The sequence below is a fragment of the Psittacula echo genome (assembly GCF_963264785.1).
Source record: "Psittacula echo genome assembly, chromosome: Z".
Taxonomy (NCBI): domain Eukaryota; kingdom Metazoa; phylum Chordata; class Aves; order Psittaciformes; family Psittacidae; genus Psittacula; species Psittacula echo.
Window position 1 is genome coordinate 44,113,211 of NC_137742.1, and position 25,834 is coordinate 44,139,044.

The following is a 25,834-nucleotide window of genomic DNA, read 5'->3' on the forward strand; positions in this document are numbered from 1 at the left end:
ACCTGACCCAAACTAACCAAAGAGGTATTCTATACCACAGCACGTCATGCCCAGGGATGTAACTGGGAGTTACCCGGAAGGGCACGTCCTCTTTTCTGTCGGGCTCTTTTCCGGCGGGCGGTATCGTATTCTCTTCCCTTGTTATTTCCCTTATCATTATTACTATTGGTGGTAGCAGTAGTGATTTGTGTTATACCTTAGTTACTGGACTGTTTTTATCTCAACTCATGGGAGTTACATTCTTTCGATTCTCCTCCCCATCCCTCTGGGGGGTGGGGGGGAAGTAGACTGCGTGGTTCTAATTTACAGCCAGGGCTTAAACCACGACACTCCTGGCACTGGAGAACTGAGAAGTGAGTAGGTTAGCAGCTCCATTTTGACTTGTACATGGATATGGGCAACGAGCATTCCCATTTCAATTACAGGGTTTGCTTGGCCAACAGCATGCAAGTAAAGGGTAAAAATAATCCAAATCCTAACTTCCAGGTGGAATTTTTAAGCCTTACAAATATAGACTGGAAGTCTCTTGGACCCAATCAAAAATAAAATTTGTACTGGAATTTTCATAGGTCAAATATCTGATTGGAACGGGACTTTATGATGAGTTAGTCTTTCTAGGTGAAGGTGTCCCAGAACAGCAGCAGGGATTTCTATGTGTTTCCAAATTTATCTTCACAGCCAGTGAAAGCTGGGTTGGGAACAAAACCCCATATTCTAATCTGTGATAGAAGGTACTATTATTGCTCTACAGTAATCCCAAAGATTGGCTGTGGGTAGAGAATGTGTCTGTCTGGTTCTCCAGGTCACTGGGAGAAGGGCTGCAGGCTGAGCAGTCAGTCATGTTACAAAAAAATTCTGACAGTGCTTGCTTGTTGTATCACACAGCCTCCAAATTTGAGTCTCAAACATCGGGTGAGATATACTGTTTGTTGTTCTCTGATGAGAGCCCCTGCAGCTCCAGGCAGGATACTGTATTGCTTATGAGGGTGGGAAGGGATTTTTCAGAAATGTTTTGAAAAGGTTGGTGTTTATGCGTGCAGATAAGGGATTGGCTGGAGCTGAAAGAGAATTTAGAGTGTTTGCACCAGCGTGAAAGACTGCAGGTCTACATTATATTTGACCTGCTTATTGTAAGCTAGCTCAAGGAAGCAAGCAGGTAGGTAGAAGAAAATAGGACTTAGAATCAGCAATTATGGGAGCTTTGAAGGATATTACTGCATCTTTTGAGACTCATGTTAAACAGGCATGTAGATTTAGCTTAGCTGCCACCACATTTATCAGCATGAAAGTGTGCGTTTCTGTACATGAAACCATGAAGCTATATAGGTGAGTACATCTTTGTATAAATACAGATGTGCACATTTTTCCATCTGTTCCAGAAAAAACCAGGAGATTTATAGAACTGAACTATTTACCTGTTTGTTGACATGTGACTATCAACTTCTGTGAAGGGTAACATTTTGCTTCTTAGGGTCCTCAGCCGCAGCCCCAGGTTAATATCACCTTAAAGAAAATCAACAGCTCTTTTCCATGTACTTCAATGCACTGTGCGTGAAACCAAGCTACATCCCACATACCTTCCACTCAGAAATGACCGCAGACAAAGAATCTGTGTCTGTGATTCTTTATCTGCTTCCCAAACCTCAAAACTAATCAGGGCTTGGCTGGAGACTCAAGTTTGTGGGGGCTGGCAGTTGAACTGCAACCGTTCTCTTCCAGTATTCTGCACTGGTCTCAAAGGCAGAAGTGTAGGAGTGCTTGTCAGATCCACGTCTTCCTAGGAGTCCCTGAAAAATCTGGAACCAGAAAGGATCATATTTTCCAGTCTCTTTCTCATGCAGAGAAGAGGAGAAGTATACCAATGAATCTACCCTTAGGAAATACATTCCCCAAATAATCAAGTCAACATACTTTTCTGACAAAGGTCTGGAATTTCCTATGAGCTAGTGCTGTGCACAAGAGAAGATAACTAATTCAGCTGGTGATCAGGCAGCCGAGCATTCTGGCAGGTCTGTGACGAAGAAGTCAGACTCTGATTAAAGTTATTCATCCTTCAAGGTCTTGGTATGCTTTTCTTTACCAAGATCTGCCGAGCAGAAATTCTCTGTGTCATGGTTAAAGCCCAGCCGGTAACTCAGAACCATGCAGCCGCTCACTCACTTTGCTCTGCTTTGAACTGTCAATAAAACAATTCAATTCCAGAACTCTCCTGGTTTTGCTGGAACAAAAGGAAAAATGTGCACATCTGTATTTATATAAAGATGTAAGACGCAGGGACTGTGAGAAGGAAGACCCTAGGCCCACTGTAGGAGAGGATCTGGCTCGAGACCATCTAAAGAACCTGAATGTACAGAAGTACATGAGACCTGATGAAATCCATCTGTGGGTCCTGAAGGAGCTGGCAAATGAAGTTGCTAAGCCACTGGCCATCATATTTGGAAAATCATGGCAGTCAGGTGAAGTTCCCGATGACTGGAAAAAGGGAAATATAACCCCCATTTTCAAGAAGGGGAAAATGGATGACCCCGGGAATTACAGACCAGTCAGTCTCACCTCTGTGCCTGGCAAAATCTTGGAGCAGATTCTCCTGGAAGGCATGCTAAGGCACATGAAAAACAAGGAGGTGGTTGGTGACAGCCAGCATGGCTTCACTAAGGGGAAGTCCTGCCTGACCAGTTTGGTGGCCTTCTATGATGGGGCTTTGGAACTGATGGACAGGGGCAGAGCAGTTGATGTCATCTACCTGGACTTGTGCAAAGCATTCGACACTGTCCCACATGACATCCTTGTCTCTAAATTGGAGAGACATCAATTTGATAGGTGGACCACTCGGTGGATAAAGAACTGGCTGGATGGCTGCACACAAAGAGTTGTGGTCAATGGCTCGATGTCCAGCTGGAGATCAGTAACGAGTGGTGTCCCTCAGGGATCGGTGTTGGGACCGGTCTTGTTCAACATCTTTGTCGGTGACATGGACAGTGGGATTGAGTGCGCCCTCAGCAAGTTTGCCGATGACACCAAGCTGTGTGGTTCGGTTGATATGTTGGAGGGAAGGGATGCCATCCAGAGGGACCTCGACACGCTTGTGAGGTGGGCTGATGCCAACCTTATGAAGTTTAACCATGCCAAGTGCAAGGTCCTACACCTGGGTCAGAGCAATCCCAGGCACAGCTACAGGTTGGGCAGAGAAGAGATTCAGAGCAGCTGTGTAGAGAAGGACTTGGGGGTGCTGGTTGATGAGAAAATGAACATGAGCCAGCTTCAGTGTGCGCTCGCAGCCCAGAAAGCCAACTGTAGCCTGGGCTGCATCAAAAAGAGCGTGACCAGCAGGTTGAAGGAGGTGATCCTGCCCCTTTCCTCTGCTCTCGTGAGACCTCACTTGGAGTATTGTGTGCAGTTCTGGTGTCCTCAACATAAGAAGGACATGGAACTGTTGGAACAAGTCCAGAGGAGGGCCACGAGGATGATGAGGGGACTGGAGCACCTCCTGTATGAAGACAGGCTGAGAAAGTTGGGTCTGTTCAGCCTGGAGAAGAGAAGGCTGCGTGGAGACCTCATAGCAGCCTTCCAGTATCTGAAGGGGGGCTATAGGGATGCTGGGGATGGGCTCTTTACTAGGGACTGTAGTGACAGGACAAGGGGTAACGGGTTCAAACTTAAACAGGGGAAGTTTAGATTGGATATAAGGAGAAAATTCTTTACTGTTAGGGTGGTGAGGCACTGGAATGGGTTGCCCAGGGAAGTTGAGAATGCTCCATCCTTGGCGGTGTTCAAGGCCAGGTTGGATGAGGCCTGGGTGACATGGTTTAGTGTGAGGTGTCCCTTCCCATGGCAGGGGGGCTGGAACTAGATGATTTTAAGGTTCTTTCCAACCCTAACTATTCTATGATTCTATGTACATGCCTATATAGCTTCATGGTTGTGCGTACAGAAACCCACACTGTCTTGCTGATAAATGTGGTGGCAGCTAAACTAAATCTACATTCCCATTTAGCATGAGTTTCAAAAGATTTAGTAATATCCTTCAAATCTGAGGAAGGGCTTGAGAAGGTTCAGAGGAAGGGCTCGAAAAGGTTCAGAGGAAGGGCTTGAAAAGGTTCAGAAGAAGGGCTTGAAGGAGAGCTGATGAATTCTGTAGATCAACACCAATCAATGCATCATCACATAGCAGGTGTCATGGACAGGAATTTGGCTTTTATCTCCACAGGACCCACTTTGTGGGTTCAGGTATGCTAGGAAGAGGTGGGATCCTCGTAGCAAAACAGGGCAAGAACATCTTTATCAACACACTGGCCAAACTGTTGAGGAGAGTTTTAACAAAAGGAGGTGATGATTGCCAGTCAAGTGAGGAAATATTGGACAAAGAACAAGAGGAACCTCACAGTGGTAAAGTGGAGCTAAGGCACAGGCATCTCAAGTGTGTAAGCACATAGGCACACAGCCTGAGGGACAACTCGGAGGGACTAGCTCACCATGTGCGGTCACACAGGTGGGACATTGGTGGGATCGTGAGGAGGAGGTGGGACAGCTCACGTGGCTGGAGTGCTGCGCTGGACAGACACAAGTTCTTCAGAGGCACACACATGGAAGGAGGAGTGGATGGTCTCCATGCAAAGAAATCAGATGTGTGGGACAGGTGGGAGGTGGGGAAGACCTTGTGGGCCAGGGTTGAGGAAAGACCAACTGGTAAAGTGGGACTGAGCTACAAACCAGCCAGTCTGGATGACAACGTGGGTGAAACCTTCTTTACACTGTTTGAGGAGGTCTCTGTGTCATAGATCCATGAGATGTCTCAGGACAGTTTAGCAGGACACAAGCAGTATTTCTGGTGAGTATCAGGGGTAGCCCCCTGATACAGGTACTGGGTGGGCAAAGCAGAAGCAATGTACGGCTGGATCTGCTGTTCACTAACAAGGAGACACTGTCTGGGCACATGGTAAGCAATGGCAATCTCAGCTATAGTGAACATGAAATAGCAGCTTTCAGGATCCCAAGAGGAGTGACAAAGGACAGCAGTAGAGCACAGATCCTGGAGTTAATGAAAACAGATTTTGGCTTATTCAGAAGCACAAGATCAGACCATCCCTAAACTCAGGATATGGAATAAATGTCTTGGGAGATCAGCTTGGATAAATGGGGAGCTCATGGCACAGCTCATTTCAGAAATGCAGCATACAGGAGAGGGAAGGAATGTAAGGATACAAAGGAAGAATTTAAGAAATGTTGTTTGTGCAGCTGGAATATTGTCAGAAAAGCCAGACTTCAGCTAGAGCTGAGACTTACAAGGGATGTCAAGGGCACCTACCACAACAGTGGCAGTAAAATAATGAACAAAGAGAATATGATACTGCTGCTGACAGATTGTGTGGGCATGATTTAGTGACAAGGAACACAGGTAAGGCTGAAGTACCTGGGGCCTTCTTTGTTTCACCAGGAAGGTTTGCCAGACCTCTGTGCTTAACGACAGAACACAAGCAGGAGAGGGGCTACCAGCTGGGACTGAGGGTTGAGTTAGGAATTGCTTGCAAGACATCAACCCACAGAAGTCCCTGGAACCCAATGAACTGCACCCAGAGGGCTGAGAGAGTTGTCCAAATTCCTTGAAAAGCTGTTCTCTATAGCCTTTGAAAGGTCACAGAGACAGGGAAAGGTTTCTGACCAAGGAAAAAACATAAGTGCTGCAAAACATATGCTCATATTCAAAAAAGACCAGAAGTCAGTTCAGGGAACTGCAGGGTGATTAACCTCAGTTTGGTCCATGGAAAAGTCACAGATGCTTCTAACAGCCCATTCCTGAGCAGATGAAGGGGAAGGAGGAAGCAGTCAACAGTCAGCATGGATTTTGAAAGGATATATAGCCCCCATGGCAGGGGATTGGAACTAAATGATTTTCAGGTCCCTTCCAGCTCAAACCATTCTATGATTCTATGATATATCATGCTTGATCAACCTGATTGCCTTTGACAAAAGGTTGCAAGGCTGATATTAGTTCAGCCTGAAAGAAGAATGGTTGTTGGGGGCACCTAACAGCAGTTCTCCAGTATCTATGGGGAGATCACTGAGAAAACAGAGCCAGGTTCTTCACAGTGGTCTATGACAGGAAGTTGAGGGACAAACTCAACCAGCATAAATTGAAACAACGGAGGTTCGGGCTGGATATTAGGAAAAATATTTTCCATGTGAGGAGAGCCAAGCAGTGGAGCAAGGGCCTGAAAGGATTGAGCTATCTCTAGCCTTGAAGGTTATAATGGACACAGTCCTGAGCAGTCTTACATGATGTCAAAGCCAACCCTTCTTTGAGCAGGAGATCAGACCTTGGTCCATTCTAACCTCAGTTATCCTTTGATCTTGAAAACCCAAAACACTGGCAACCCACAAACCCACATTCCAAAAGAACCAGTGACATCACTTTGTGCAATATCCATTCTCCTTTTCACTTTATATTTATTTGCAGTTCTGACTAGACATCACTTTTATATGCAAGAAAATGCCAAACTATTTGCAAGATTTACATTTCTAAGGCATTTTTTGTTTGTTTGTTTTAGAGGTTGCTCAGATGCCTGAAAGTAATTCAATTTACAGAGAGATACTAGACTGGGATTCTGGCATATGTGTCTTTTGTTGTTAAGTGCTCAGCTTGCACAAGGATCCTAGAAAAGAGTTATGAAAAAGGAAAGATTAACATTTATAATTTGATTACTATGCACTTTCTGAGGAGCAAATGTTTTGAAAGTTATTGTGAAGAGGCAGTCTTTTGAAGTCATGAAAGAGAAGAATTTAAAAATAAGACTTTAATGGTATAATTCTATTGAAAAGGGAGAGTGTAGCTGCAACAGATGAAGTGTTAATGCACATAATAGTAAAGTATTTCCTTCCATAGGAGCATGCTGTTTACATAATCAAGAAAAGATGTACTTTTATACAATTTATTCTGTACTTGAAAGACAAGAATTGCTATGGAAACACTGAAACAAACAAGAAGGAATTGCAAACAGATGAATCATAACATTATATGCAAGACAAAGATTATTTTCCAAGTTGATCTAGCTTTAAATTACAGCAAACATTTTAATGAGGCATTTCAAAATTGTTTCATGGTGTATGATATTTAAAGTAAGGAAGTAGAAGAAGGAATTTTGCTTCCTGTACACTGTTTTAGCAAAGTAATTGCTAAGGATAATCTCTTCATTTACAAAGATACTGTGTTATCTTCCATAGCAGTTGGTCTATGCAGTCCATTCTCTTCCTATATCACCGGCTAAAATTTTTTACCATGACTAAAATATTTCATAGGTACAAAAAGGCACCAGTGGGACTTACGACAATGGTTTGTAAATCTCAGGGCCTTTCCAAACTGTATGTATGGATTTGCTACTGCTAAAGGTGTCACATAAGCATACATACTTGGCATACATCAATGTCAAGTAACTACCTTAGTGATTACCACATCTTCATCTCTAGGTTGTAAGTAGCATTTGACAACATTTGTTGCTCAAAGTAGAGGTAGTTAAGCTCCATTTATCTCTGGGTTTTGATCACCTAATGTAGGCAAGCCAAGGACGCTCCTATAGAAACAAATACTTCTTGTTTCAGAGCCTTGTAGCCTGAGTAAGTGCATAAGGATTGAGACTGGGAACGGAAAGGCCTCTGTTCTGTTTCCAGTTTTATAATGATTTGATGGTACTCTACTTTTCAGTTTCCTTGTCTAAGCTTTGGGCCTTTCTCTAGCATAGTTATAAAATGTTATTCTTCTGTCCATGCTAATATCAGGTCAAAAAGACATCACTGAAAGTCAGGCATGCCTTATTTGTTGTACTGTAACCTCTGTACAACTAAACTCGTACTTTGTTATAAAGACCATGAACTCTGCCAGACAGATGTGCTATCATGTAGTTATACCAGTTTTATGAATCTAGTCTGTCTGGCAGAGGACAGATTAATTGTAGTATGAACCACATATAATTTAGAGTTCTAATCAGCTTCTTAAATGAGTGGAGTATCCTTAACTTGCGTCAGTGGAAGTAAGCAATGCTTATTACCCATCGGACCTGGGACCATGTGGTGCCAGTTACTTGGTTGGCTTTCCCTCCTATACTCCCTCCCTTCCCTTAGAAGAATAGCCAGGCAACCTGTAAACTTTATTGCTAAGAACCATCTTTTCCTAGGACCTGTTAAACTCACCGTTGACCAGACTGTGATCAGTAGAACCAGTATGAATTCAACTCCTATTTGCTTGGCCTGAATCTCCCACATAAAAACATTCAGTAAACTCTGGGAATTGTATTTTGAAGAAGTCAAGTAATTTATGATTTCTGGTTACCTAGTGGTACAAGTCTAGCTCACACCCTTCTCCTCATTTTTTTAAATAAAACCAATGGTGTGTAACTTGCTGTTACCTTCTTGTTGGCAGATTCAGCCTTGTTATGCAGTTGGACTAGGTGATTGTTGTAAGTCCTTTTCAACAGAAATAGCCTAGTCTAGGCTAGTCTGTTTTAATCCTGTTCTTGTCTTATTAAGCAATTTGTATACCTCAGTAAACTCTCAGTTGACTCTACATGCACCTACACCGATTTAAAGGCTGACGCTTAGCCTCCAACACTGATGGCTTTTCACTAACTCAAAGAGAAGTTACTACATTTTTCTCTCAGTTCCTATCTCTTGAGGTTCCCTACATTCAGCACTAAAAGGGAGGTAGAAAACTGCCCTTGAATTAATGACAAATATAATTAACCAGAGAACATATAAAGCCTTATTAGCTGAACAAATTTTTTTTAAGTTATGGAATGTGATGTTATCTTAACACAGAACTTCTATCCAATTAGATGACTCTGGAAGATTAAAAGCTCTTTGTCAAACATTGACATTGTGTTTAGCAAGCAAGGAACGCATATACTTATTAATGAAGTAGTAGTCAAGGTAAGGTTAACGAGTTTTTAACAGTGACTAGTATGTCAAAGTGAATTCTGCAACTGCTTTAAAAAAAATGGACGATTATATTTCTTATTGCCCTCAAACAGAAAAAGTTTGGAATGTTCTTCAACGTACTACATTAGTGTAATTTTACAGCAGCTCTAGTGAGACAGTTAATATGCAAGCATCACCTCTGCCAAGCTCAGGAGCGATGCGTCCCAACAAAGAAGAAGCCAGGCAAAAATACCGGGAGGCCTGCACGGATGAACAAAGAGCTCTTGGACAAACTCAAACAGGATAAAGAAGCCTACAGAGGGTGGGAGCAAGGATGGGTAGCCTGGGAAGAATATAGAGAAATTGTCTTAGCAGCCAGGGATCAGGAGAGGAGCAGCCTTGTTAGAATTGAATCTGGTGAGGGACCTCAAGGTCAACAAGAAAAGCTTCTGTAGGTATGCTGGTAAACAGAAGACAAGGGAAAATGCTGGCCCTCTCCAAAAGGAAATGGGAGACCTGGTTATGGAGATGGTTCAGGTACTCAATGACTTTTTTTCCTCTGTCTACACCAGCAAGAACTCCAGTCATACTGCCCCGGTTGCAGAAAGCAAAGACAGGAAGTGTGACAATGATTAGTTTTGAGACCATCTAAGGAGCCTGAAGGTGCACAAGTCCATGGGACCTGACAGGATGCATCTGTGGATCCTGAGGTCCAGAAATTCATTACAGAAAACATTCTGTGGCTTGGTGTTTTCTGGTTGACTATTCCACAATGACTAATACATCTGCCAGTTTGGGCTTTATGTGGACTGGCACTATAAAATGAGTGAGTTTTCTCCTGTGTTTATAGCATATTCCTTAACATGCCTTTCTTTCTTCTTCCTCATAAGCTTTAATAAGCCTTTCTTTTTATTTCCTTCTCTGCCCATTCCCACTGGAAAAACATTCTGGGTTACTTTACATATATATTGATTAAAAGATGAATGCTTTTGATAAATATACCACTTGGTATCTGAAGGTCACATTGGTTTTAGTATAAACCATCAAGAAATGAAATCAATGTGGAGAAAAACACACCTCCGCACACATTAAAGAAAAATAATACACAACTTTGTGCATAAATCACCCTTTATTGCACGAAGACTAGTCAAAGTTAAAATAAATATTTTCACCTACGCCATTTTTTTACTTGCAGTCTCAGCTGTGAATTTCTGGAAGTTCAAAAGTCTGTTTTAAACAAATATTCTATTCCTATTAATTTCATTCAACATTTCTTTTCTATAGATACCGTTGATTGGCCTGATGTATCCATGTTTCTTGAAGTTTGTACCTTACACATTAAAATGGAAAATGTTAAATCTGAAGTCCAAAGACACAGAAACAATGAACAACCAACAAAGGTCAAAGAAACATTACTAATCACACATCTCTGATTTTCAGTGGAAGGCCTTTTTTAAGCAATATTTGAAAATCAACTCTATTCAGCTCTACTGGATAATGTCAGCTAGACAAAACAAAATGTTCTTGGTCTGGCTACTCCCAACTTGACTGTTAGACCAGCTTGACTGAGTTCCTTGCTATTCTGTAGACTTGAAATAGACTGACCTTTCACAATCCTTGTTAGTCTCATTTCAACTCCATAAGGAAGCCTTATATACATACATTATACTATAGGAAAAGGCATGTAATCCATAACCCTTAAAGTTAACATTTAAATCTTTATCTCTTAATATTAGGCAAAATTATTTTTGCTTCACATTTTTATCTCCTCTAAAAGGTGAAATTGACATGCTTTCTGATGCCTGTTGGAAATCAATGTTAATATTAAAGGCAGGCAAACAGCCCCCTTACCTTTCCCATGGCAGGTGTTCACTAATTGTAGAACTGAATAATGGATAATAACACATCCTAGTGTACTTATCAATCCACATATCTTTTTACAATGCAATAGAGGTCATTTGAGACTCTTTGTAGGTTTTTTCATCTCTTACTATTCATTAACAAGGAGCTGACTGTAAAGGCTGCTAAGCAAAAAGAAGGCCACATTACCAGGGAACAATAATAGAGGGCGACACCACATGAAATAGTAATTAGGTTTGACCAAGGCCAGGATAAAGTCTCTATAATCAGTGTCACTCAGAATTAATTTCACACTTACGAAAGGATATGAGGTGAGATTGATTTAATGGTGACCAAGCTAGCCTGTTTCCCATGAAATCCAAACCTTTGAAAGAAGAGGAAAAAAAAAAAGAAGAGATGATGACCATATTATTAGCAGCAGAGTTAGCAGCCTTGTCCTCTTAAAAAAATGCATTGCCATTTTAATGTGCTCTAAGGGAACAATAATAGGATAATTATCTTCCGAACACACAGATGACTGCATAGCCCACTAGGTTTTTGAGGCTGAAAGCAAAGTTAAAACACTTAAAATATTTTTTAATCCCTTCAGAAACCTCACAAAGAAAACAAAAGTAACGTCTGTGAAAACTGGCATCGTAATTCTTAAAGCACTACAGTGCAGTAGTGCAATAAACAAAGAGGTTAAGAAGTTCAGTGTGAAAGCACTTGATGCAGTTAAGCTACCCATCTTTTCCATGACAAACTAGCTCTTCATCACTGTTTGATGACTTTACATAACTTCTGATCCTTGATTTTACACCATAGTAATAATAAAGTTCTTATTTTTCAGCAGTAGAAAATCAGCTGTCCTGCAATATCCTACACTGAGTGGCGTGCAGATTTTTTAAAATTCCCAGTCAGAAACAGTAGATTTTTAAATTTTCTGGTAGAAGGATAAGGGAAATTTGAGTGAGTGAGACAGGAAAATTAAATTAATTTTAGTTTTAAGCTGGGAAACTATTATATCAAGTGCCATGTTACACCTGGCATCTGTTTATCTCTTTTCTTTCTCTTTTTCAGTCTCCCTGCCAAGTGGCTGCTAATAAGTAGATTTAACCTGTGCCATCTGTTGTTATACTATAGACCCATCCACAGAAGCCTCCTGTTTATTATAGCATTACATTTAATCCATCTTCTTTTGCCAATGACTTTTAGAAATACACACGTCCAGGTGAACCACACAATTTCAAATCACTGTTAAGATGCAAAGAGCACTGCCTCATGTTATACTACGTTCTCTTTCATTAATTAATCCAGTTAGCCTTGGAGTACATCTTAGCTGGATTTGTTTAGGGGAGGCTATTTATTAAAGTACCTTACTGGAAAGGACAGGGAAAGCCCTATACGGTTATATTATATAGCAGATTAAGTAATTGAAGATTGAATCATCATGCATTGCCTCTTTGGTTCTCTTCCATGATTAGATTTCTTCCTTGATTTGCAGCATTTTTATTTGCCGGGAAAAATACTGCTGTCACTGCAGTTCATGAGAAAATAATACTGACTTCAATGAGAAGAGAAACTTGTAGCACTAAAGTTTCTTTTGCTGAGCAGAATAGTGGATTGTAGCTCTGCCATCGTCTTTCTGTCCTCATCGTAAGAGCAGGAACCTTGAAGATAGCAGTTTATTAAAGGTGATATGCAAGCACTATAAATGGATCTATCTGGCTGTGTTATACACAAGGGTTAGTAAAAAATTAGTAGGTAGGCATTTTTTAATTTCCAAAGTATTTTGTATTTTGTTTTTTGTTTGTTTGTTTGTTTTGTTTTGTTTTCCAAAGATCTATCTTGCTGTCGTATGTGCAGAGGTCAGTCACAAATGAGTAAATACACATTTATTTATTTTCTAAAGTTTTTTAGAGCTATACCTTGCTGAGAAAGGAAACACAGCTATGTTCCTGCCTGGCAGGAGGATCACATATTACAAATAAATCATTTGGGAAAGGTTTTGCCATTATGATGTGAAACAGTTTTAGATGATTTTTATGAGTGCTGCAAATTTCTAAGTTGATGAATTTTCAGTCCTGCTATTAAAATAATCTACTTAGTGTGGTCAATGACTTCAAACGTGTATGACTGGAGAGTACTTCAATCTCTCTCACTTTTTTTTTTTTTTATTTTTTAAGGAATTAAGAAAAGATGGCCTAGGTTTAAGAAGTCCCAAATATGAGAAGATCAAGATATGAAGTGTCAAACACTCTTTTCCTCACCTTTGTTATGAAAACCATTTAAAGAAGTGATGTTTCCTAACTCTTATTTCAGGAATGAAAACTGATCATAAAGAGATTTGGCAAAGAATCTTGAAAGTAGGTGGTCAGGATGAGTAACAATCTTATGCAACAACAGATTTTGCCATGGTATTTCTGAGCTACTGGAAGTGCAGAGGTTATCAGGGTCTGATGCTATTTGACTGCTAAATAATGAGCTTTTTAATGTGAAATGTAGTCTCCTCTTGAAGAAATTGTGTTCTTCAGATACTGAAGGATAACTCTTCCAAAGGCAATAATATCAATTCAAAGTGACAGCTTGTACTTAAGGCCTGTATATTAAAATGTAAATTGATGCTTAAAGCCATATGAAAAAAATGGAGTTATATCAGTAAATATTGGTTTAAATTGAAACCTCTGCATATTATTTTCCCTTGATTCTATTTTTTCAATGTCACAGTATCCTGGTTAACATCTGAATTCAGTTATATTAAGAGTGATATAAGAGTTACCTACCTTTCACTTTCTTGTCCTTTTATGTGATACTGCATGATGAATAACAAAAATGTTATTTATGTATTTATTTATGGACGTATTTTACTAGTAAATGGTGACTTTACAAAGGTCAGAATAATCCATAAACTTCTGAAATTTAATCTCTCAATCTTTAATTTTTAAAGTGTAAAATGTTAATCTAAGAACTATCAAGACTGCAGCATTCATGGGCCCCAGTTGTGCAAATGACTGCTTACAAACGCTTTTCCATGTGTACCAAATAGGATTCCTTGCCAGCACAATTCTAGAGTAGGCTAGATGATACAAAGATTCAGAATGGGGAGAGATACGTTCATAGATTCCCAATGTACAGTGGCAGCAATGGATGAAGCAGGTTCTCGGTGTCCTTAGTACTTCCAAAAACCTTGCTCGATTCTTCTGAAAATCTGGCTCGATAACTCAGGCCACAGACAAGTCATTTTCCTTCCACTGTCTTGGGGAGACATCCAGCTTTCTTCATATCGTTTTTAATCAGTTTTGCACACAAAATGCCCTGGTCGTTCTTTTCCTTAACTGCAAAGTTTTTCTCCTGACACTTACAGAAAAATGAAGGATTCTCACTTTGTAATATGTTTCCTAACTACAATCTGAAGCCATTATTATTTAATGAAGGTATGGATAGTAATTGTGCTGGTGTTCCAATATCATGCCCATTTTCTTTTGTTTTCTTTATTAAAAAATCCCCAAACCCTAACATCTATACTGAAGACTAATAGTCTGTGAGATATAACTGAAACTAAAGATGGTTGACTTTGAATCCATACAATCTCAAGAACATGCAGGAATTAAAGCACAGGTGCCAGGAGGTCTACACGGATGAAAGAAAGAGTTTGCATCAGAAGTCGGACACATAAAGGAAGCATTCAATAGGTGAAAGCAACTGTGGGTAACTCAGGAAGAACAGAGAGACACTGCCTGAATGTGCAAGAGTGGGGTTAGGAAAGCCAAAACCCATATGGAGTTGAATTTGGAGTGAGATGTGAAGGGCAGCAAGGATTTCTATGGGTGTATCACCAGCACAAGGAAGACCAGGGAACACGTGGGCCTGCTGCTGCTTTGCCTCAGTCTTTACTTGTAGGACTAATCTTCAGAAGTCCCAGGCCTCTGAGACCTGTGAGAAAGTTTTCAGCAAGGAAGGCTTATCCTTGATGGAGGGGGATCAGGTTAGGGAGTTTTTAAACAAACCAGACACATGCAAGCCTGTGAAGCCCGATGGGTTGCGCCTATGAGTGTGGTAAGAGCTGGCAGATGACACTGTAAGGCCTCTCCTGATTATCTTTGAGAGCTGTGGTAAGTCGGACAGGTTCTCGAGGACTGGAAGAGAGCACTCTTGTCTTCAGCAAGGGCAAGGAGGACCCAGGGGACTACAGGACAGTCAGTCCTTGGAAAGGTGTTGGAGAAACTAATCCTGGAAATAATTTCTATGTGTATGAAGGACAAGAAGGAGATTGGGAATAGTCAGTATGGATCTGTAAAGGGGAAACCATGCCTGACTAACCTGATAGCCTTCTAAATGAAAATGACTAATTCATTGCAGGGGGGAGGCAGCAAAGACGATGAAGCTGTAGTCTTCTCAGTGGTGCCCAAAAAGGACAGTGTGTACTAACTTAAACACAGAGAATTCCATTTAAGCAAAAGAAGATGCCTTCTTTTACTGTAAGGTTAGTCAACACTGGAACAGGTTGCTGGGAAAGGTTGTAGCATTTGCATTCTCGGGAACATTCAAAGCCCAACTGGGCAGAAGTCTTGAGCAATCTGCTGTAGGTGACACGTTGAATAGGGGGTTGGTCTGGACAGTCCCACAAGTGCCTGTCAGCCTCAACTATAGATTCTGTGATGGTTAAAGCTGTGTACGCTTTGCAACGAAACCTGCACTAAGGCCAGTGCTGAGAAGAAGCAACAGTGAGTTATGGTCATTGGTGATTCACCCCTGTGTGCAACAGGAGCACTTGTTTGCAGACTGGATCCTCTTTTCAGAGAACTTTGCTGGATCCCTGGGACCTGAGTTAGGAACACCACCACAAGACTGGAGAGCCTAGTACAACCTTCCGACTACTATCCATTCCTGCCTTTTCATGTGTGTACAAATGACGTTGCAACAAAAAGTCTGAAGTCAATTGCAAGAGATTTCAGGTCCTTTTTTTCTGAGGCTGTGCTCTCTTTCATATTAACAGTATTCAGCATTTAAGTATGCTACTAAGCATGAAAATCTGTTACTGCATACATTTGAAAAGGTACAGGTTTATTGAATTAAAGATGCCCCCAAATACCACTGCCTGCAGAAAAATCAGACTTTTGTGTCTGGGGCATTTTTCTTCCCTTTTGCTAGATAGAGTGAAGATATGGCAGGTCTGGGAACTCTGTGAGCAAGGAAGTATGTTACACTCTCAAATGTTTATGTGTGGAAAAAGTGGATAAATTAGCACTTGGTGATGGGATGCAGAACGGTTCACTTCCATGTCAATATGGAATTCTGTCTAGCAGAAGCTGTAGGTGGCTGTCTAGTGGGAAAGACTGAGGCAGTTTTATTTCCATTTCCAGAAACAAGTACCCCCTTTAGAAGTAACTAGCCACCATCTCCAGAGTGGTTGCTGGCTAAGCTAAGTTACCGAGGTAGGAGGTGGAGTGAGAGCACCGCTGGTGCAGGGATCTCTCTGAATCTCAGTGAGAAAGACCCAACAGCAAATGACTGAATAAGATAACTGCTTTAATATGACAGAATAAGAAGAGGAATATAGGTAGCGAGTAACATCTTATGTCCCCTCAAGTGCTGGTTACTCCGGTAGCATTGAACAGAGCCAGAACAGGTTTTCCAATGTCATGCTGCACAGAGCAGATTATATCCACATGCAGAAACTCTCCATTTCAGTTATCCAATGTCATGTCTAAGCTCCTTACAAGAAAACAACTCTGTTTTAAAAGGATATTCAGAAGACTCCTTGTCTTACTTTTAGATAAGTGCAAGGCTGCACAGCCTTGGTGCCAAGTAGAAGCTGCTGACAGGCTCCTCTGGCACTGTGTAAGGACTGGGTCCATACCATGTCTGAGGGAGATGTGGGGCACGACACGGCACAGCCTCAAGCATATGCTGGGCATGCAGTGCTCACCCAGGTTAAATGTGCTGTGGGTCAACTGGCTCCCGTGCAACAGGCTTCTGTCTGGTCAGGATCAATGCAAGTGCCAGCAGACCTAGCAGCACAAGCATAAACTCTCCCCTGCAAAGATGCACTTGCTTTGTAATGTGCATGTTGCAGGGCTGTTTTTCTGCATCCTGTGTGGCCCTGAAATCTGTCAGCCTGGCATGTTTCAAGAACATTACATCTACTACAAATAAAATAGTTTACTCTGTGAAAGGTCTTCTGATAATGATACAGAAAAGCAGTTGCATGTTTTGTCTCCCCAGACAGATCTTCTCCCTCGGAACCCAGAGCTTTAAACAAAACAAAAAATAGCTGTTTAAGTTTTGGGATGGAGGAGGATTTAGATGATTTGCTTTTGATTCTGCTTGTTTTTTAAAGAAGATCTCTAAGGCACACTTATTTTGGAGGTGTATAATTTATCTGGTAACAGATTAAGATAATTGCCAGAGTTAGCGGATCTGCATTTCAATGCAAATTTAAGGTTATGGAATAATAATAAAATTAGCTGCATTGTGGATCCTGTCTTTCCTGATGTCATCAAGCCTTCCCTAATGTGCAAATAATTATTGCTATGACAGAACCATTCTTGATATTTTAGTCCAAAGCTATACCACACAGTATCACAGTATGTTAGAGATTGGAAGGGACCTCAAAAGATCATCTAGTCCAATCTCCCTGCCGGAGCAGGAATACCTAGATAAGGTTACACAGGAATGTGTTCAGGCGGGTTTTGAATGTCTCCAGAGAAGGAGACTCCACAACCTCCCTGGGCAGCCTGTTCCAGTGTTCCGTCACCCTCACTGAGAAGAAGTTTCTTCTCAAGTTTAAGTGGAACCTCTTGTGTTCCGGTTTATACCCATTACCCCTTGAGCTATCATTGTTTGCCACTGAGAAGAGCCTGGCTCCATCCTCGTGACACTCCCCCTTCATATATTTATATACACTAATAAGGTCACTCCTCAGTCTCCTCTTCTCCAAACTATAGAGACCCAGCTCCCTCAGCCTTTCCTCATAAGGGAGATGCTCCACTCCCTTAATCATCTTAGCTGCCCTGTGCTGGACTCTCTCCAGCAGGTCCCTGTCCTTCTTGAACTGAGGGGCCCAGAACTGGACACAATATTCCAGATGCGGTCTCACCAGGGCAGAGTAGAGGGGAAGGAGGACCTCTCTCGACCTACTGACCACCCCCCTTCTAATACACCCCAGGATGCCACTGGCCTTCTTGGCCACAAGGGCACAGTGTTGGCTCATGGTCATCCTGCCATCCACTAGGACCATCAGGTCCCTCTCCCCTACACTACTCTCTAACAGGTCGTTCCCCAACCTATACTGGAACCTGGGGTTGTTCCTGCCCCGATGCAGGACTCTACACTTTCCCTTGTTATATTTCATCAAGTTACTCCCTGCCCAACTCTCCAGCCTGTCCAGGTCTCGCTGGATGGCAGCACAGCCTTCTGGCGTGTCAGCCACTCCTCCCAGCTTAGTGTCATCAGCAAACTTGCTGACAGTACACTCAATTCCCTCATCTAAATCATTGATGAATATATTAAATAATACTGGTCCCAGTACTGACCCTTGAGGCACTCCACTAGATACAGGCCTCCAACTAGACTCCGCCCCATAGACTACAACTCTCTGGCTTCTCTCCTTCAGCCAGTTCGCAGTCCACCTCACCACCTGATCATCCAGACCACACTTCCTCAGTTTAGCTATGAGGATGCTGTGGGAGACTGTGTCAAATGCTTTGCTGAAGTCAAGGTAGACCACATCCACCCCTCTGCCATCATCCATCCACCGTGTTATTTCCTCATAAAAGGCTATGAGGTTGGTCAAGCATGACTTCCGCTTGGTAAAGCCATGTTGACTGCCCCTCATAACCCTCTTATCCTTGACATGCCTTAAGATGGCATCAAGGATAAGGTGCTCCATCACTTTCCCAGGGATGGAGGTGAGGCTGACCGGTCTATAGTTACCCGGGTCCTCCTTCTTGCCCTTTTTGAAGACTGGAGTGACATTTGCTTTCCTCCAGTCCTCAGGCACCTCTCCCGTTTCCCAAGACTTGGTAAAGATGATGGAGAGTGGTCTAGCAATACCACAACACTGTTTGACACTGAAACACAAAGACACATCATGGAGCAGAAAAAAGGGTTGTGTTGCTGTTGCAGTTAACAAAGATAAAGCTGCTATGTATTTCCAGCAATAAGCATGAGGCTTTCTTATTTCGGATAGAACTCTATTTTTTTTTTCTGATTATTGCTCATGCTGGAAGACTGCTGTGTTGACTTTCAGATGTTCATCCCTCTTAGAAGTAACATATATTTTTGCTAACCCACTGAATGATAACTAATGTAGGTGGGTATCTTGTGCTTGAATTTGTAAGAGTGAAATGGTATGCTTATTATGTTCTAGGAACAATATGAGGTAAAAGCAAGCTTTATCTGGCAGACACTCTAGTGGTGATAAAGTGAGAATGTTGTAATTAAATTGCAATCCCTACATTTAAAGGCCTTACTTAACGAAAAAAGTGAATGTAATATTCACCTTCCAAAGCAATCTGTTATATAAAAAATAATCGGGAATAGTTGATGTCAAAGTGGTCTGCTATAATACAGTGCTGCAATACAGTATTACAACTTTGGGTTTCTGAAGGTTTGCTGGTTTTCTTGTTTTTTCAGAAGAGCTATATCCCTGCTGCATTGTACGGACAGACCAAACAGTCCCTATGTGTAAGATGATTCACAGAGAAATCGTAGTCATATCCTGTGAGTGAAGATAGGCATGGATGCCAGCTGGTCTCTATAGCTAAAAGAGGCTTAAGGATCCTTTTGGAGAGTAGGGAGGAGAGGAAAAACGAGTTACACAGAGCTGGTCTACGAAGGTGCTGCATGGCCTCATTTTTCAGCAGCTTCACAGGAGCATACACATTAAAGTGGCATTATGCCACTCACTGCCAGGCACAGCAAATTTATTAGGTCACTCATGCCACAGAGGAGTGGATTAGGATTGTTCACTGGGATAATAGTAGATTTCCTGCCAGGCTTTTGCCAAGAAATATGAGGTCTGTGGCAGAACTGCTGTGTGAAATGTTTTCTGGAGTACACCTTTTAATTCTTAGGACATTCTGTGAAGAATGTTTCTTTCTTGAACAAAATTGTCAAGTTTTATAATATAAATGTAATGAGAATCCCTTCTTTCTCCCTTCACAGACTTCTGTGAGCGTGCCCCTATCTCAGGGACATAGTGTGGGCCCTCAGACTTTACCAGTCTCCCAGTCTCCAGTTAGTCCCTCTGCTTGAGCTGGTCTTCATCCTCAGTTCTACCCCTGGCTGTCCCTTCTCCAATGACAGGTTGCAGCTAGGTGGCAAGCTCCTGCTCTTCAATATCCACCATTGTGTCTTGTTCTGCCAACAGGAGCTCCTGCTGATGATGATTTCTTCTTGCCACATACTTGTGTGATGTCTGACCTCCTGTGTCTCACACCAAAAGGTCCAAAAGGTTCACGTGCCAGTTCCTAAGGGCAGCTAATGCTCCAGCTTTGTCTCCATGTGATACCTTCTGCGGTGGCTGTTTAGTTACCCTGGATCATTTTCATAGCAGAGTCACATCTCTTCATGTCTATTAATTATCTTAAAAAGATAGGTCCCAAGCATCATTAAGGTCACTCTGTTGTTCCCATGTTTGTTTGAAAAAGTCACAAGGAGCAATCAGTCTTCTCAATTACCAGGTGAAAGTCTTCATAGGCTCTTTGGAGAGGAAAGGGACTGTCAAATGTTGCTGAGCTATCCCATACACCTTTGTTAGTGAAAAAATGGCTTAGAGGTCACAGAAGGGAAAGACGTGGGAAAATGTATATTCCAGAAACTCTTGCAAGAGCCAGCTGGCAACATTTGACATGTTGTGTTTCAATGCACTTGGTTGTCAATGTACTATTACCATTCCTTTTTGAAATAATATGTGCTGCATACTCTAAACAAAGCTATTTTCCTAGAATTAATTTCCCTCATTTTTCTCATGCTGCATTCCTGCTACAGACTGCATGGAAGTATACAACCACCATAATAAAGCAGTAGTTGAAAAAAAATCTTTAGAGATATTAATCTCATAAAGTTTTTAATTCTTTGAAAATGGTCTTTGTTAGAATAATTGAAACTTTCCTAAATATTAAGTGAGTATACAACAAGGTTGTATGAATCCCACTTAAAAGATGGCCAACAGTGATTCAGAAAAAAATTCAGGAGCATAGTACAGGTCCCTATTCCAAAATTATTTCTGTATTGATTAGCTGCTGGAGCACTTAAAGACTCTTTCAAAAGCTGTTATAACTCTTGTACAAACTCTTAATATTATTTGGGACATCATAAGATTTTGCTTGAATTTTAGCAGAAGAGTAATTATTAGGCCTTAGAAATTGCAGTGAACCATGAGGAATAGCTTCTTTGTTTTTTTTCCCTTATAATTTACAGAACTTCCAGGATTGGGTTTGTATGTATTAGAAACTAAACAGCAGTAAGGCATTTTGTCATTACAGTTATCTTTTTTAACTTAAATACCTACAAAAAAGTGAATAATGTGGGGTTCCCCAGGGATTGATATTGATATTGGGCCTAATGCTGAGGACTGGGAAGCCTGCACTAAGAGGAAAGGCTGAGAGAGCTGGGCTTGTTCAGCCTTAAGAAAAGAATATTTAGGGGAAACCTTATCACCATGTTCCACCATAGGGTAGCTACAAAGAAAATGAAGACCCCCTTTTTACAAGGAGTCACATGGAAAAGATGAGGTGTAATAGGTACAAGTTACTCCTGGGGAGAGTCTGACTGGACACGAGGAAAATTTTTCACAGTAGAGAACAATCAGTCACTGGAATAATCTCCTCAGGGAAGCAGTGGATTGCCTAGTGTTGGACACCTTTAAGATTTGGACAGGGACAGGGTGCTGGGCCATCTTGCTAGACCATGCTTTTGCCAAGAAAGACTGGTCCTGATCACAGAATAAAATCATAGAATAGTTAGGATTGGAAAGGACCTTAGGATCATCTAGTTCCAAACCCCCCTGCCATGGGCAGGGACACCTCACACTAAACCATGTCACCCAGGCCTCATCCAACCTGGCCTTGAACACCGCCAAAAATGGAGCATTCACAACCTCCCTGGGCAACCCATTCCAGTGCCTCACCACCCTCACAGTAAAGAATTTCTTCCTTATATCCAATCTAAACTTCCTCTGTTTAAGTTTGAACCCATTACCCCTTGTCCTGTCACTACAGTCCCTAATGAAGAGCCCATCCCCAGCATACCTATAGCCCCCCTTCAGATACTGGAAGGCTGCTATGAGGTCTCCACGCAGCCTTCTCTTCTCCAGGCTGAACAGACCCAACTTTCTCAGCCTGTTTTCATACGGGAGGTGCTCCAGTCCCCTGATCAGACTCGTGGCCCTCCTCTGGACTTGTTCCAACAGTTCCATGTCCTTTTTATGATGAGGACACCAGAACTGCACACAATACTCCAAGTGAGGTCTCACGAGAGCAGAGGAAAGGGGCAGGATCACCTCCTTCGACCTGCTGGTCACGCTCCTTTTGATGCAGCCCAGGATACAGTTGATTCTTGAAATGATCCTTGAGGTCCCTTCCAACCTGGTATTCGATGATTCTATGATTCTATCTTTAAACATCGTAATATAGAAAAAACAACTTAGTGCCTCCTGGCATAAGCACATGCAAATGATGCTGCTAATGTGCCACAAGCGCACTACGATCACCCGCAGGTAATTGTTGTCATTCTTTGTAAAGGAAAGAAATTTAGAGTCTATGAATGATTGTACCTTCAGATTAACTCATCACGTACACCTGCCTTTGTTTGTATTTGAAATATAAATTAATTCACATTTGGCTGAATATACTGTATATAGGTAACTACTTAGACTCCAGGGACACTGCTCCTTTGGGTCAGGAGTTTCCAAAGCATCACTTCCTCCTCTTCAAGCCCTGCCATCAATATGCACTAATGCCCAGTGGTCAAACACCTAACAGACCTTCTACCTCTACAGCACCACAACACTCTCTCTCTTAGCATTTTTCTTTTTTTCAGTGGTCATGGCAGAACCTCTATTTAATATCAATTAGTTTACTTTATGAGCAGACCCACCATATTCAATATTAAAAAAACTCTCAATAGGTTTCAGCAGTCCTCCCACCAGCAGCTTTGTTGAAGCCCATCAAGCCTGGATCTCATGGGTAGAATGTTTGATTTCCTCAGACTTGCATCCAGTTAGCTGGACACACAGTAAGGTTCAATGTTATTTAGCTATTAGCTGTGCACGATGATGAAGTTGCAAACCACAGTTCTTAATACAGATAATGCTCAGAAAAACAACACAAGATTTTGTTTGTAGTCTAAATAGAAACTAATCCATTACTGAGGACAAGAAGGATTTTGCTGAAGCAAGGCAAGGCAACTGACTGTAAAAGAGCAAATTATAATCCCTGAGACAGACACATGCAGATGCACTTCAGAGAGAGAAAGCACAGAAAAGTCACAGAGACATTTTTCTTTCTTTCTTTTCTCTTGCTTGTTTACCGAGGGAAAAATTGCAAACATTTTCATTTGGGAGATTTACCTAATTTCACAAAGTCAAATATCTTTTTTGAATTTTAGAACTAAAAGGAAAGATCAGATAGTTTCATCAGGTAAAGCTTAACATGTTCTGAGATACTGATCAGCTCAAAAGCTGAAATAGCTAATGGTTGAAGAAAGAAACAAGTACAGGGTAGCACAGCATCTACAATGTGGCAACTTCACCTCAGTCTTTGGGGCTGAGCCTCGCTGCATTTCACTTTCAGCGAGCAAGCATTGGATGGTGTATTACTAGCGTAAATAATTTCAAACAAAATGTTTTTTTGGAAGTTATACTATCTGTAGTGCCAGGGAACTTGGGAGCTTGTAGAAAATGCACTTCATATGCCAAAGACCTGAAACTTGATATCTCTCTTGTATCAACTGCTATTACTTCATAGCTAGTATTTTTTATTAGAGCAGCATTTACAATGTGCTTTTGCCTTGCCTGTTTGCAAGCTATTCCCATCAATACCTGCCACCTGTATAGATTGCACAATGAATGTTTTAGAAAGAAAATTTACTTAGAAGTTTAGTCCCTGGGTAGTAAATATTAATTAGGCAGTTAAAATACTGTTATAAAGCAGCTTTTGTGATATGGAGGGCATGTTTTTCTGTCAGCTGCTCAATATTTATTTTAAGCGTATTAAACCACCCTAGAAATATTCAGTGCACGAAAACCTTTTTATGTTTGAATGGATTAAATTTACAAGTTCAAATTAACTCTATAAATTACATTTACATAATTCAGTCTCCACAAAGGGAATTTGTTTTGCATGTGTAGCTGTTAATATATGCAATTGAAGACAAAACCACAACACACTATTGTTGCTAATTTAGACTAAGCAGAGTTTATAGACCATTTCAGCCCATTATTTGTTTGTTTGATGCATCTTTTTTTCAGTAGCTGTGTTTCACAATTAAGCAGCATGTACATGTGTTCTCAGATAAAAAGGGTCTTGCTAAGTAAACTCACACAGGCCTCGCTTTGATTCTTAGGAACATAATAATGCTTAAAAAGCTATTATGAGTATTATGTTTATTAGCATAAATAAGAAAAGGCAACTGGGGAGAAGCAAAGTAGTTGAACAGAATGTTAGGCACTAACGTCTCTTCTTGCTGACTTGAAACATTTACAAGAAAAACTAATCCAAGACCAAATATTCATTATTTTTGTGCTTTGGTTTTAAAAAGACAACATTTTCCTAAAGTTAACCAAGGCACCTGGCCAGTTGGTATCTTTGAAATTAATGGAAGATTTGTGGCTAAGTCCCTCTACCATTTTAAAGCCCCAGACCCCATTGTAATTTCCTACACCTGAAACCACTTGTACATTTGACATGATTAATGTTAGTAATTTGTTTTGCAAAATTTAACATCCTTATTACCCTAATACTTGCTTTCAGAAAACATGCTTTGTATTGTACTAACAACCAATGATGTTCATAAGTATGAAGTATGGCCACTTTATATGGCATTTAATAGTCTGATCTTGTGTGATTTGTGTTCATTAATATGCACTGGGGAAATCAAACTTCCTTTTTCCCCCTGCCATCCATAGTTGGCTTTTAAATTAACAGAAACATTGAAATTATCCTCTCCTTTCTGCCTTTAACATGTTTGTGCACTTATTAAGAAGAGAAACCGAACCCAGAAGTACCTACAAGCACCTGCCTAGCAGTCAAATGAATAATTGAAGCCCAGGAGTTACTTAAGTGAATCTAACCCCCACATTTAAGCTGGGCCATATTTGCTTTTTCCCTTTGTTGATGTCTAGCTCTTTCAGCACAACATATGTGCACAAATAAAATAATTCAAATAGAAAATTGTGCCAGCCTCTTAAAGATTTATGTCCTGGTAACCCGCACTGACACAAAATCAGATTATTGTTTAAGATGTATATAGTCAAAAGTTCTTGAACTGTAATTATTATTACTATTATTATTCATTACTGCAGCACTCGTTTCTAGAGCTTTTCTGGACAGGTTTTATTATTAGTGCCATTTCATTATCTGTAAGTTCAGACTTCATTTCAAAAACTCCTCAGATTTTTTCCCCACCACAAAAATTTTCTATAAAAATAAAATAAAGCAAAATTAGATAAACATTACAATGAGGATGCAGGTTAGTGCCTTGACACAGAAATCCCCATCCTTGAATGCCTTTACACAGCACCTCAAGAATCCTTGTCACCATGGCCCTTTCTTGTTACCATACTCACCCACTTGGCTCCTATGAGAGAGTGTTACCTCATTTCAGCATGGACTTCCACTAACACACTGTGTTCTTCTCTGTATTTTGTCTTGCTTGGAAAGCAGCTGTAAAGGTGACACTGGTAAGCTGTGCTGACATTGGCAGCTCGGGACCATCTCAAAAAAGACACTAGGTTAAAAAGAAAATATATGTATTTACAGCCCAGAGCTTATTTAGGGACTGTTAAGCAAAGCCTGCGTTAAGTCAGAGTCTACCTCCTCCAAGGAATGACATGGTACTTTCTGAATCTGGAGGAGCCCTTTAGCAG